The following is a 12,247-nucleotide window of genomic DNA, read 5'->3' on the forward strand; positions in this document are numbered from 1 at the left end:
AATCGCAAGTTTGAGGCCAGCCTGTGCAACTTAAGGAGATCCAATCTCAAATTTAAAAACAGAAACAAACAAACAAAAAGCCTCAGGATGTAGTTCAGTGGTAAAATTTCCCTGGGTTCAATCTCCAGGACCACAGAATGAATGAATGAATGAATGAATGAATGAATGAATGAATGAATGAAGCGCACCACCTCTGTGGCTAGAGTTCTAATCACAAGGTAGAACAAAACTGTACTCTCAGGAATAAGCAATGGATGCCAAGTGATACTGTAGTAAGAATTATCCTGATCTAGAATCCAAGTAGAACATGGGCAGTTCCACCATGGTCACTCTCTATCCACCATGTTTTTCACACCAGGTGGCAGAGATGCAGGAGATGGGTGAGAGAGAGGCTGTGGTAGCAATCTGTGCTGGCCACCTTTGGCTTCCTGCTTGACTACTGTGCTTCAGGGAGGGACTTTCCTCAGTGGTATGCTAACCTACATTCTCCAAACCAGGAGGTTCTTTACAACTGAAACCTGCCAAAACAGAAGAAAACTTTTAACACAGTTCAGTGAAAGCAGCCCATGCTTCTTTATTGCATAAATGTGAAAACTTTTTAGCCAACCTGAACACTGCACGACCAAATCCCACGTGTAATTATGTTGCCTGAGAAATGTTTGAGGCTAACAACAAGAACACCGCATCCTAATGAGCAATGAGGATTACATAACAGTGGAGATAAGCAACACCACCCACAGATTGCATGTAAATGCTAATATTGAGTCCTTGGCCACTATCCCAAGTAAAAGGGAAGAATACAACTTCAAAATATTACTCCCAAAAGTCGTACAAAACCACGAGTGAGTTGACAAAAGGGTTTATTTCACTTTTTCTAATTGCTAGCTCTTCATTTGAAAGTTTGATTCTTTTTTTTTTTTTCATTCACAAATCAGTGTTTTGGGCAAGAATTCTTATGAAAGCCCTGATCAAATGGGAACCTGAAAAAAAAAAGGTCGTGTGTGTGTGTGTGTGTGTGTGTGTGTGTGTGTGTGTCTATCCACATGAGCACTAGGGACTGAACCCAGGGCCTCAGTGTCATGCCAAGCACATTCCAAAACCCTTCCTCACTCAATTGCAGCATATTTTCATGAAGAAAATTTTTTCAATGCATCTAATCTGATTCTACCTTGCTGCCATACAAAGGGAAGATTTCTTCTAGAGAATAAGTGAACAGTAGAAGTACAGACTCCCCAAACCGTCCTCAGAACACCAGTCACTTAAGGTGATGATAATGATAAAAATACAAAATGTACTTGCAACCTATTAAAAAATTTTGAGAAGTGCAGGTTTAAATGATGCACTGCAGAGTCCTTTGCTCACCCCTCTCTCAACACACATACTTTCAGAACTTAGTTCTAGAGACTTCTCCATGTGGTACACACTGGGAAATGGGGCTTCAGAACCCCAGCCCAATTCTTGTATCTTAAGAGAAATCTGGAAAGATAATAATCTGTATGAGTTTTGCATGGGAAAGTTAACAATCCCTCCCCAGCAAAAATATTAAATTTTCCTACTCTTCGTAAATTGCTGATCAGTTTCCCTTTTGCAGAGAAAACTTCCCTTATCTAATACACCCTTTCCTAAAATATAGGAGCTACAGAAAAATAGTTCACCCATGTTGAATACACATATTTCCAGGCTAAATTAAGGTCCATTCCAGATCCTGCCCTCCAATTGGACAATGACTGGTTGTTTGAATTTACCTGAGTCCTCCATTAAAATGCACTGGGAGGTTATGGGAATAAGTTGGCATGCAGTCAAGGGGAGATCAAAGAAATTTAGGCATCATCTACTGTATTCCCTTCATTTTGTAGCAATCAGGGAACTGTAGCCCAAAGAGGGAAGCTGGCATCCCGTAAAGGACAGGTAGCAACCAAGCCAGCACTTAACCCAAGTCTCTCCTGGCTTCTTCTCAGCCCTCCACCTCTGCCTTCACCTTCCCCAGGGTTATGCAAACCTGTTCCCTGACCTGCACACTAGAAAACTGGACTCCGTGGCAGAAGTACCTGCTTACCAAAGAGTGTACAGAAGCCAAGTAATTGTTCACGCAGGGTTGTTCTATTCCAGGTGCAAAGGTGAAAAGATTTCCACTCATCACAGTTCTAGAAGAATAAAGGGAAGGTGGAAAAACAGGTGTTTCTTCACCAATATCCCACCTGGGTCTTCTCTGCACAGGCGATCCCTCCTGTGATGTGAATAAGCTTAAGAATCTGGCTGGAGATGAAAAGAAAAGCAATTAAAGGCAAAATCTAATTGAGTGGGGCAAGCTATGACGACTTTCAATATGTGTCTTAAGAGTTCCAGTTCACAGACGTTAGCATTGATTTTCTTTTCATCTGGGATTTTTATTCTGTATCTATTTTTTGATTTAAAAAAAAATCCCTTCCCTTCATTCACCCCAGGGAGTATTTATTTTCTGACGTGGAAGGGTGACAATTGTTTTTTTTTTATTTTAAATTTATTTTTAACTGACACATAAACATTGTACATATTTATAGAGAACTATGTAATGTTTTCATACATGTATACATGGTGAAATATTAAAATCCAGTTCAACATAACTATCTCCTCAAATATTTATCATTTCATTTTGGTGAAAAAATTTAAACTCCTTTCTTCTAGCTTTTTTAAATATATAGTGCACTCTCATCATGTAAGTGGCCCTGCTGTTCATCCTACCCCACAACTTTTCTACTAACTATATCTTCATCACCATTGATCAACCTCTCCCCATACCCTGCAAAGAGCATTTAAATTATAGCATTTAAATTATACTTTGTTCTTTGAAATATGCATTTTGACTTTTAACTATTGATTTCAGAACTCGATGAACTTTCCCTTGAAGTCATTTCCTTCGACCCCTCTGCATGCTCTGGGACTCTTACCCCTACTCCAAATAAGGTCACATTTCAACAGATCTTCTGCCCTCCTGGTCCTCCTGGTGCCTGACCCCCAGGAAATAAAGGAGCATGTTGCATTGAGATAGCCATTATGTGTCTCCAGTCATCAGAAACACGGTCGCCAGGTGGCAAGGGTACAGGATGACAAGAAAACAATCCCATCTTTCATCCCCCAGCTTCTGTCCCACACGCCCCTTCAACCTGAAAACGGACCTGAAAATCCCAGGGAGAAAAGGTCTGAGAGCCTCTGCACCAAGGTGACAAGGAATCACAAAGTCCAACTGTTCCTGGCCTGGAAAGGAAGGTTCATGTGAAAGAAAATAAATTGCATTCACCAAGCAAGTCATTCGCCTTTGCTGTTTAGGGCAGTTCCATTTTAATATTTACGTTTTCTCTAAACTTGGCCTAGCCTTTAAAAAAGAAAGCAAGAAAAGAACTGTCATTTCTATTCAATTAACTGCTTCCCCCTCTGACTTTAAATCAAGGACAGTGTCTGTTCAATTTAATTACTTTTCAAGTAGTGTGCATGGTTGAAGCCGCCACTGCTAGAGCCAAAGAGCCATATGGTGCTTTATAAGGTAAGAATTTGATATAATTTAAGGATATTCTCCTAACAGAAAATGCAATAAGGCTGATTCTCCCCCTGCTGTTTTTCTAGCCACTTGACACGTTATATGTTCATAGGTCAAGATTTTAGCTGAACAATTTAAAGCAAGTAAAATGGGGAGTGTCACTTTACCAATGAAAGGCACTTTTGGAAGGGCTTGTTGTCCCACCTGTTGTGATTCCATGGAAGAGTGACCTTCTTCTTTACAGAGGGTGCTTATTGTTATTATCAACATGCACGAGCTCTTCTGGAGCTGATTGCATAAATAATTGTATCAATATCAACAATTCAACATTGGAAAGCTAGATTGAGTCAAACCTATGAAGTTGTAGGTCAAAAGGTCACATAAATAAGCAGGGCCAGGACACCATCCGCATCTTCTTAAACTTAACTCTACCAACAATAAGCTGAGAAGCACTGAACAAGTTGCTTTTCAGCAAAAAGAGAGAGCTTTATTAACACAACACTAGAATTCAAAAACTCCTCAAGATGATCAGGTGACAGCATGGGACTTACCAACTTCCAGTTACAATCTAAAGTGGAGTAGTCACATACCCACCAAGCAGAAGAACCAACATGAGGGCAATTGCAAGCAATAATGTCAACTGAAAGTCTCTGCAAAGAGATCACTTAGGATACAGCCATCTGAGATGGAGTTGCTCTTTTTAATTAATGGCATCAAATGGGCCAGAAGAGTTCTGGCCAAAAGGAGAAATGGACTGTTAAAGCACAAGGAAGCATTCTTTCAGTATTTTAATTTACATAGTAGAATAAGATTTCTGGGATTCAATATACACTGTGATGGGTGAACACTTTCCTTCATAAATAATTTGCACTTTATCTAAACTACAGTCACATGTAGACGCCTCAGTGTGTCCTATCTACAGTAGATAACTGCTTAAAAGTATAAAGAGCTAATGAGAATCTAAGAAATATACATGCGTATTTAGTAGAAAGTTCCCTTTGGTGTTCTATCCACCAAGGAGAATGAATTCTCCAGTTAATCACAAATTAATGGATTGTCTTCAAATTATTCACAGTGGCTTTCATATATCTTCATGCACATTTACTCATAAATAATGACATGTTTCATGAGTTCAACACAGAAATGATCCACCATCCAGATGTAAAATCCTATGAGAGGGCTGGGGATATAGCTCAGTTGATAGAGTGCTTGCTTCGTATGCACAAGGTCCCGGGTTTGATCCCCAGCACCACACACACACACACACACACACACACACACACACACACATCCTATGAGACATTATGCTCTTCAGACCTAGATTAAGTTTGAATTTCAAAATTTAGACCAAGAATGTTGGTACATAACTGTAATCTCAGCAATTTAGGAGGATGAAACAAGAGAATTGTAAGTTTGAGGCCAGCCTGGGCAACTTAGAGGGACCATGTCTTAAAATAAAAGGGGGTTAGAGATGTAGTTCAGTGGTATAGAGCTCCTAGGTTCAATCCCTAATACCAAAAAAAAAAAAAAAAAAAATCACCATAGGCATGCTCTGTGTGCATATATATATATATATATATATATATATATATATATATATATATATAATGCAAATGACTCAAGGGACCTTTAGACTGTGGATTCTTGTCTTTCTAGTTCTCCAATTCTGTACATTTTTTTCTTCATGTTTCATGTTTGTATATGATTGGATTGAATATGATTCAAAGGTCACATAAGCCATGTCAGAGCCCATTCTCTACTCATATATGGCTCTATTCTTAGCTCTACTTGGCCTTTGTATAATTTGGTTAAATGAAGAAGCAAGGGTGTGAGAGAGGAAAGTCTCTGTAAGATGAATCAATTTACATCATTGCTCTCCAATAGAACCAGTGACTAATTTATGACTTGTAAACACTTATCCTACATCCAAACATCTTCTCAGAAACATTCTACCACCTACTTGTCCAATTTTAATCATTTTTGATACTATAAAACAAATGAGCAACATTTCTGAGTCTTTTGTACAATTATTTCTAGTGATTGATTATAATTTGTCTATGTCTTTGCTCTAAATTCACCACACATGCTTAAGACCTGTAACTCAAACATACATTTTTCTCTTTGCTCAAATGGATTAACCAAATGCCATTAGGAAATATCAATCAATCAAAATCAAGCAAGGCACAGTGGTGTATACCCATAATCCTAGTAACTTGGGAGGCTGAGGCAAGAGGATCACAGTTCAAGGCCAGCTTCAACAAATTATCAGGGAATCCCTTAAGAACTTAGCAAGACTCTGTCTCAAAAAAAAAAAAACAACAACACCAAAAAAAAAAAAAAACACATTAAAATGGCTGAGGATGTGGTTCAGGGTACATTGCCACTGGATTCAATCCTCAGTGCTAATTTTTTAAAAAAATGTCAATTAATCAAAAAAAATCTGTACAGCACTACTATCATGTTTGGTCCGTGTTCAAAGAAGCTAATTGTATATTTTTGAGAACACAGGACTAACATAAAAAGTGTACATATTCTGTTCATCATATGTACCTGTAGCCCAGTAGGCAGGAGCTTAAAAGGGGAGAAAGGAAAATGTATGTCAGAAGATAGCGTATGATGTAAATTAATGCCATGGAACCTTCTTATATATTCAATATGGCTGTATATTTTCAGAGTTGTCATTTGCAGGCTCTTCAACAATAACTCTTCTCTCATGTGTTCTGTTCCTACAAGACAGGTAGTCAGCTGGATTGGAATGAAGACATCTCCCTCACTGGCCTATTGAATAGACACAGAGAATAAAAACAAATCTGAGTGGTGTCCTTTTTTAGAAGGTAAGAGAACTTACTCTTTCAAGTATCATAGTCCTTATATCATAACACCTTTTATTGATCTCCTGTGATTCACTATCATTTTTATAAGATCTAGCTGTCAATCTAAATGCTGACAAAGAATACCTGGGTTAACTGGACTGGGGTTCCAGAAAAATGCAGTAAGAAGCCACAGAATGCTGCTCTCTAGCTACAAAAATTGTGAAAACAGGTAAAGTTGCTAAAATCATATTGTCCAAGACATCAGAAAGCTATAGAAGCAAAAAGAACTAAATGAACTCAAGCAAAGACAGAAGAGCCCTTCCAGTTTGAGTAGGCGGCCACTGGCTGCACTCTCCCCTGGGAATATTTGCCAATCCTGAGTGCAAGACGAGGCTTGAGCTTGGCCTAAATACAAGGACATTGCTCTGAGAAAAAAGAAACTGTCAAAGCTACTGAAGGTGGCTTGAGGTTGGAATGACAATTTGGAAAACTCAGGAGTCCTCAATGCACAAGGCCATTCCCCCAGTGCTTCATTTGCTGAGTCAATGGGCAAATGGCAGGCTAGGGATCGTCTTTAAAATAAAGAAACTGAAATACACTGGAGGGTCACGGTGCTGAGCAGACAAAATCCCTCTCCCAGCAGATATCTTCTTCAAATATGTAGCCAGTCTCCTCCTTAAGATGTTTTCCAATATGAGAGATGCATGAGATTTGAGAATAGAAGGCAAAGTTTAAAACTGCTAAAATGTCTACAGACTACTTTTGTTGTTTTGTAGGCAAAAACCAGGAGAGCAGAGACCTACTGGCTGCTGGGCCTGCCAAGCTCTAGGGGATCCCCCTATCCTGAAAAAAAAAAGCCAAGATGGACTGAGTTTGACCAAAGCCCCATCCCTGATTAAATCATCAAGGGACATTCTCTCTGGGCCCAAGAAATAAAGACTTCATACTCTGCTGAACTTTCATACACAATGTAGCACAAACTAAAATGTTAACAAGATGTGAGAAGAAGCAGGAATCACGGGAGGAAAATCAACTGCCATTTGAGACAGAGATAGGATCCACGTTAGAATTAGCAGACAAGGTCTTTAAATATCTGTTATTAGTATGTCGAAGTAAATAAAGGAAAGACAGACAGTGGTGAAAATATGGAACATCTCAACAGGGAGTTGAATTCTTTGAAAAAGAATCCAACGACACTCTAAAATTGAAGGGAAAGATGGTAGAATGAGACAGACATTATTAACCTAGGTACATGGATGAGTACACTAGTGGAGTGACTCTGAGCCATGTACAGCCAGAGGCATGAGAAGTTGTGCTCCATTTGTGTGCAATAGGTCAAAATGCATTCTACTGTAAAATAAATAAATAAATAAATTTTAAAAGTGAATAAAATAAAATTGAAGGTATAAAGCATTGGTTGGATTTAACATCAGGCTGGTTGGTCAGAAGACAGGCTTGGCAAACTCAAAAACAGACAAATTTTAAAGTATTCAAAATAATGAGGTGGGGAAAAAAAGCACAAAACATAAAAGACATGTGAATCATAGTCAAATGATCTAATAAATGTATAATTGCAATCCCAAACACAGAGTGGAAGATGGGGAAGAAGCAGTATTTGAATAAATTATGGCAGAGAATTTTCTAAAACTGATGAAAGACATCCATCCATAGATTAAAACAGCTCAATGGACTCCAAGCATCATAAATTTAAAGAAAGCCACATCTGATTTAATTGATGTAGGGTAAGACCACTACGCTTCTCAGGCAAAGTCCAATGTATAGTCACTGCCTAAAACCACTGGGTTAGAGACTACCTCCTAGAGTGTGGACCTTAAATATCCTCCCAAAGGCCATGTGATGAGTCTTGGTCCCCAGTTCATAGCATGATTGGGAGGTCATGGAAAATTCAAGAGATTGTGGCCTAGTAGAAGTTCTTTAGGTCATTGAGAGTATACTCCCAGAAGAGTTTGTGGGACACACACACACACACACACACACACACACACACACACACACCGTTTTCTCTCACTTTCTAGCCATGAGCTAAGTAGTTTTGCTCCATCCCTTCCTCCCACATGATGTATAGCCTTACCATAAGCCTAAAAGCAACATGGCCAGCTGATCATGGACTGGAACCTCCAAAATCATGATCCAAAATAAACCCTTTCTCTTTCTAAGTTTATTACCTCATGTATTTTGTTACAGTAACAGAAAACTGGCTAATAACTATGCCATGTTAAAAGAATAATGTAGAGTTTGTTTAATTCTCTTTATGTTTTCAGTGTAACACTAAAAACAAAAGGCCTAGTTCCTCTTCCTCAAAATGCCCCCTAATAAAGGTCAAGTAATACATTAATATTTTAATTATTATCTCCATATATAAATTCCGTTTTTTTTTTTCAGTGCATACCTGCTCTCTCCCTAATCTACTGTGTACAATGGAAAAAAAACAAAATAATATATATTCAATCTATCCAAATAAGACACTTTTCAATTCAAGAAAAATTCATCAGGAGGAGGTTGCAAGAAGGAGTAAAAGCTCAGCTTTACACAGCACTCTCTGCCTCTCTGCTTTGCTTCTTCAGCTGCATTAAGAAAAAAGACATCAAAAGTAGGTAAAATTTTATTTCTGGTGAAGATGCTCAAAAGCTACCCTGGCTAAGTCTGGTCCTTACAATAACCAAGGCAATGGAGAGCCTGAGACTGAGGACAATGAAGGACCAGAAGACAACAGACGAGTCCCAATGGAGATCTGAGCAGCAGGTTCGCCTGTCCTCATTTCCAGAATATGAATTCAGAGCAGAGACTGAAAGAGCTGCTTTTGTTAAGGCGGGAAATAGGATTAGATGAAACCATGACTGATCCACATAATGGTTAATGAGAAAAATGTAGTTTTTGTTTTCTTTAAAAGTTTCCTAATTACTATATATGTGTGTGTACATGTGCATGTGTGTGTTGAAGAAGGTCCAGAAATCATGGCATTAAATGTAGACCATGCCAGACCTGGAGCCACCAGAAGAATCTCCAACTAAGCAGAAACACAGGATCAAAAGCAGGTCTTGCATTTTGGTGACCAGCTAACTTTGTGCTCAGCAAAAGCCCCCCCCCCCTCCCTACCAAATGATTTTACCTAACTTCATAAAAGTGGCGAAGATAAATGTCAGAGTTATCACCCTTATGATGACCAAACTTTCAAGTGCAAATAGTGAATTATCCCAGGACAGCACACTCCCCAGCATAACCAAATATCAACTCGCCTCCAAAGAGTCCCGACAATCTCCAGGCCACAGGCCTCTCTCCCTGGTCCACTCCTGCCTCCCCTGGCTGAGAACACCCCAGTGGTCTCTGCATTTGTCCAGCCCTGAATGCAACCTAAAGCTACTCATCCTCCTGGGAAAGTACTTGGTAGCAGGCTGCATGTTCTACACAACCTCAACAGGAAGTGCAGCCTGCTCATCCATTTTGCATGGTGCATCAAATCCACATGACAAAATAATTTGCTGTTGATTTGGGGTTTTGTTACATTTCCCCTCCCAAGTCTTGTCATCCATTTTTCCTGGCTTCTAAATATGACTTCAGCTGATGTGCATAATACAGGACATCGGCCTATTTTGCCTCAGCTGTGTCTTTGCTATTTACCCGTCCACAAACTAGGATGATTGCATTTAATCCTCTCCTCAGGGCCACTACTTTACATTTCCTTGCAAAATTCTCAAAGTGACTCAAAGTTTGCTGTTGCTCTCCATCTGTGTATGGCTTTGACTCTCCTTTGTTCTCAATGCCAATTTCTATATTTCACTACCACCCAGTCACACTGGTTCAAATCATTTTTCTGTACATTAATTCAAAAGACTCTAAAAATAGGATTTGAGTCCCAGGATTTTTACTACTATTTATAGTTTGGGATTTTTTTTTTCTTAACCAGTCACCACAAAGTGAAAATTTGCATGAATTCCTTTTAATACATTTCCTTTATTGCTCATCTTTCATAAACCTGCTGGCCTCACCCAAGATGCTAGCTGCCAGATGATTACAAATATAAAAGAGGTTAATGCATTGCTTTTGAAAGAAGAAAATTATTTCTTCTTTTTTCCTCAGGACCCATCATGCTTTTGTAGGAGCTAAGACATATTAGAAAACTTTTCTATAAGACTTTATATTAGAAATATCTATTTTATATATTCATCTTCCCCACTAGGCATGACACTGATTTGCTTGGTCCATGTTGAATGAATGAGCACAAGTCTCAGGTTACATTGGCACTCCTGTCACCAAATGTTATATGACCATGCACCAGATACTTGACCTTCGAGGAACCCAGTGTCATGATGGCTTTTGGCCTTTATATTTATGGGTTGGTTGGGTTTTAGGTTATAAAGACATTAAAAGTTCCTTTAATTATATAAAACTTAGGAATTTGCAGGAGAGTTAAGAACAGAAAGTTGGCTCTTTCCTTTTTAAAAATGGAAAGGAATCTTGTATTTCTGCAAGGAAAGATTCTACGCTGGTGTGACACTTGGCCACTATGTATGCATACCCAGGTGGCAGATCTCGATGAAGCCCTACCTATCTCATTTGTTATTCTCAGAAGTCAGAAAATCAAGATGGTTGTTAAAAATGAGTAACGATCAGGGTGTGGCTATTCCTTACTGAGCCCCTAAAGAGCCACAACCCCATGAAGTAGAATTCCTCTTTATTGATTCTAGAACCCCCTAGATCTACTCTCTGCCCCGAACTAATTCCACCTGAGCATTCTGCCGCTTTTTTTTTTCCTCTTAGGTATTTTTTTTAATTCTTTTTTTTTATTGGTTGTTCACAACATTACAAAGCTCTTGACATATCATATTTCATACATTAGATTGAAGTGGGTTATGAACCCCCAATTTTACCCCAAATGCAGATTGCAGAATCACGTCGGTTACACATCCACAATTTTACATAATGCCCTATTAGTAATTGTTGTATTCTGCTACCTTTCCTATCCCCTACTATCCCCCCTCCCCTCCCCTCCCATCTTCTCTCTCTACCCCATCTACTGTAACTCATTTCTCTCCTTGTTTATTTTCCCATTCCCCTCACAACCACTTATATGTAATTTTGTATAGCAATGAGGGTCTCCCTTCATTTCCATGCAATTTCCCTTTTCTCTCCCTTTCCCTCCCATCTCATGTCTCTGTTTAATGTTACTCTTTTCTTCCTACTCTTCCTCCCTGCTCTGTTCATAGTTGCTCTCATTATATCAAAGAAGACATTTGGTATTTGTTTTTTAGGGATTGGCTAGCTTCACTAAGCATAATCTGCTCTAGTGCCATCCATTTCCCTGCAAATTCTATGATTTTGTCATTTTTTATTGCTGCATAGTACTCCATTGTGTATAGATGCCACATTTTTTTTATCCATTCATCTATTGAAGGGCATCTGGGTTGGTTCCACAGTCTAGCTATTGTGAATTGTGCTGCTATGAACATCGATGTGGCAGTATCCCTGTAGCATGCTCTTTTAAGGTCTTCAGGGAATAGTCCGAGAAGGGCAATAGCAGCATTCTGCCGCTTTTAACAGGAAGGTTCCAGTAGTTGCGAGCACCAGTTCAGAGGGGTGGCCTACACATTGCACAAGGCAGCTGACCCCAGGGGGAAGTGTGGACTGAGATCCAGCCCATGTTTTGCCTGCCAAGCCCTAAGCCCTGGCACTGGCTTGTGGAAGAAGAGATGCCTTTTCCTCCACACAAAAGTGTCGTCTGCTTGCCAAGCCATGTGCCCACAGGCTTGAGGATACCAGAGGTGGCTCCTTACTCTAAATTGTCCATCTAGGGGGAAAAAAAAACTACTCTAGTTCACACAAAGGTTCAGTACAAACTAGTGGAAGCCCAGGATAGTTGTCCAAACGGTGTACATGTGTGTGTGTGATTTGTGTGTGACGG

This window comes from Spermophilus citellus (assembly GCF_964194105.1).
Source record: "Spermophilus citellus genome assembly, chromosome: 6".
Taxonomy (NCBI): domain Eukaryota; kingdom Metazoa; phylum Chordata; class Mammalia; order Rodentia; family Sciuridae; genus Spermophilus; species Spermophilus citellus.